The 3,235-nt window shown below is 46.5% G+C and overlaps 1 protein-coding gene across 1 annotated transcript in view; it reads left to right on the forward strand.

The window, feature by feature from the left end:
• Positions 1-3,235, forward strand: part of MYL3 (myosin light chain 3) — a 66,276-nt gene that overhangs the window by 11,097 nt on the left and 51,944 nt on the right. The gene's annotated exons all lie outside the window — the stretch shown is intronic.

The following is a 3,235-nucleotide window of genomic DNA, read 5'->3' on the forward strand; positions in this document are numbered from 1 at the left end:
CCCAGGGCAGAACAAAGGCTTCACCCAACTTTGGGATGCTTGAAAGCATCATCTTCATTGTGATTCTGTCCAGGTTTTGCTGCAGGCTAATGCACATTTTCTTAGTACCTCACAATGGAGGTACTAGATTTAATGCACATTAACTAAAGAGTATTAATGCACATGTAGACATGCCCAATGTTTCAATTTGGGAAAGGAAACACTTTTGCAAAGCTGAACAATTCTCCTGGGGATGGCAAACCGATGGCGTTTTCCCACTTTAGTTTCCAACTTTATGAAGGATGGACTCAGCGCTTGAAATCAGAAGAAGGAGGATTTTCCCCTTGACTTTAACAAGATCAGGACTGGGTCCTCCATTCTGATCCTCGTTATGCCGATATAAATTTGGAGTACCTCTATTTTGGGAAAGTGTGTTACTCTTCTGGCATGTCCAAAAACAGGATTTGGTCTGATATTTAGGAATCAGTAAAGGATTTAGGAATCGGCAAAGGATATAGGACCCGACAGAAGTTCCAAATAAGTCAAAGGGAAGGAGTCTGACTGATTTCCATGGGCACATTTTACCCTGAATAAATATATTCTGCTCTTAAATGAGGGTATACAGGGAAACTAACTGAGATTATACCGGGTGCATCCTGAAGCAGGATTTCCATACCCAAGTTGTGCATCCCATCTGGCTTCAGGCTTCTAGCTCTGGTCATTCTCCCTCTCTCTGCATCCTTTTGCTTTCTCCTCTCTGTTTTTCCTTTCTCCTGGGCAATATAATTTTACTCACCATCACCTTTATTATCATGGGCATGCTGCTTAGTAGAGTTCAGTTTGCAGAGAAATCTCTTACCACCCCCCATGCTCTTGAAATCAAGTGTTTCTGGACCAGTCCCCTTTCCATGCTGGTTTCTATCTGTCGGTAATTTCTTTCTGAGAGGCCAGGAAATGTGGGCAGGGTGCTTTGAGGGTCTTCCAGGCCACAAGACACCCTGCCCAGATCCAGCCCACCCACATTTTGACAGGTTAGTTTAATGCAGGCTAGGTCTAGGGGTGGGCATTAAACTTGCTAGCAGGGCTTTAACCTCAATATCAGGACTTCCTAGACCTCTGGAAACCATAGGGGGAGAGCGGAAGAGAGAAGATCAGTCTGGATGTGTCTTGATTAAATACTTGGCCCTTTAGCATCCACCCTGCCACTGAGACAGACCAGACACTGGGCTGGATGACCCAAGGAGGCATGTCTACTCTTCAGTGCTCTGATCCACCCTGATTCCTTCCAGGAAGGTGGAAACCCCCCTCAAAATTCAAACATACAGTTGAAACAATAAACCCTTTGCAGCAAACTCACCAAAGCCCAGAAGCATGAGAGTTAAGATGAGCATCTTAACTTACAGCTGCAAGTGTTACAGGGATCTTGAGGGAGAAGGCTGGTCTAGAGATAACTACAGTCCATGCAAGCCCCCTGCCCCCTTCCTTTTCAGTTGGTGGGGAAGTAACCTCCAAAGATATGCAATGCATCCCACATCACTTAAAAACAGTCTGCTCATTGCTCCGTGCCTTGCCTTGTGATACCTTTTCTGCAAGGCGGATGTGCAAACTGCATATAGCATCGCCCCTCTGGCCTCCTCACACACGGCAGTGAAGAATTCAGCTCAGGATGGTCCTGCTCACGCCCTTCTGAGAAATGAGCCCATATCACACCTCCTGCAGATGATCTTTCTCAAGCATAAGGAAAGGTTTGGTCCTGGTCTGATTCTTTAGCCTATCTGCAGCTACGCCCCAGACCCAGGTCTTTGCAAGCTATGGAGGTAAAGAATCCCCTGTCCCGCCCCACCACCCATCTCTTATCTTCTATAAATGGAGGCCTCTTTCCCCGTTATGTAAGGAAAGGCAGGAAGGTGTGATGTTACACACAGCTCGCTCACACAAGGGGAGGCAGGAATCCCGACCTGTCAGAACAATCTCTGTTTCCTCTCCGCAGCCTCCCCCAGCCGAGAAGGGCTGTTGTCTTCAGTTACCACCGGCCTTTTTCTTGCTTGGCATGCAGGAGCCCGAGGGGGCCAGCCTGGCATCTGCAGTATGGCCCATGTCATGCTTATCATACCCCATTAGCGATTTATGCCGGTGCTTCTGGACAGAGCCCAGCTGCAAACATAATCCAAATGCCGAGCCCTCGGAGCATGGAGCTAAAGGCAGCTTTGCTCTTTTGCTCTCCCCGTTTATTTAGCACAGCACGTGTCGCCTCGGAGGGACAGAACATCCCCTGCCAAGCCTGGCAGCAATGGGCAGGCTTTTAATAGAGGAGAAAGCACCTTTCCCCCTACAATGGCTCAGGAGGACTTTAATCTGACCACTACCTACCTTTATAGGAATTAGCCATTGCCCAAAAGGGCAAGGGGTGTTCATCTCTAGGAAACCATGCTCAACCTCATCTTGCTTTTTGGGAGGACTCACGAGGAAGGGATAGAGCAGGGTGTCCTTCCTTTGAGATGGAGCTAAATGCCAGAGCAACCCCCCCAAGAAAAAAACAACCCGCTGAAATGTAAGGGTCTTTACAAACAGGACTCATTTTGAAAGCAGGGGAAGAGGGGAAAAAGGGACTAGAGAAGCAGATATCTATCTATCTACCTATCTACCTATCTATCTATCTATCTATCTGCCTGTCTGGTCATGGGACCAGAAATCCTGGTTCTGTAACAAACTCACTGCATGACAATCACTTATTCTGTCTGTGCCTCACTTCCGCTCCATAAAATGGGGGCATGATAATAACAGTTTGTCTCTTAGACTGAACTCAGAGCTGGTTCCTTGCTACATATATGGCCAATATCCAGCACGACAGCAGCTTTCACTGGGGCCACTTGTACAAGCTTCTCACTATCAGAGCTGGATGAACATGCTCATCTAAAACTTGTGTTGTTGTTGCAACCTGGCTGAAGTTTGGGATCCATCTATCAGCCTTTTCTATACAAACTCTTTTCTCTATATACCTATTTACTGCTACAACCCCCCCTCTTTGTTATCTATCTATCTATCTATCTATCTATCTATCTATCTATCATCATCATACACCCTATGTAATTATCTATCAGAAAACACCCCCTCTATCTGTCTATCTATCCATCCATCCACCCATCATCAACACAAATGCCTGCAACATTTCTATTACTGCACACCCCCTCTATCTACCTACCTACCTACCACCATGCACCTGCTGTATCTACCTATTTGTCATTATTATACACTG

Source organism: Gavialis gangeticus, unplaced genomic scaffold (genome assembly GCF_001723915.1).
Source record: "Gavialis gangeticus isolate Ggan-Ray unplaced genomic scaffold, GavGan_comp1, whole genome shotgun sequence".
Classification (NCBI taxonomy): Eukaryota; Metazoa; Chordata; order Crocodylia; family Gavialidae; genus Gavialis; species Gavialis gangeticus.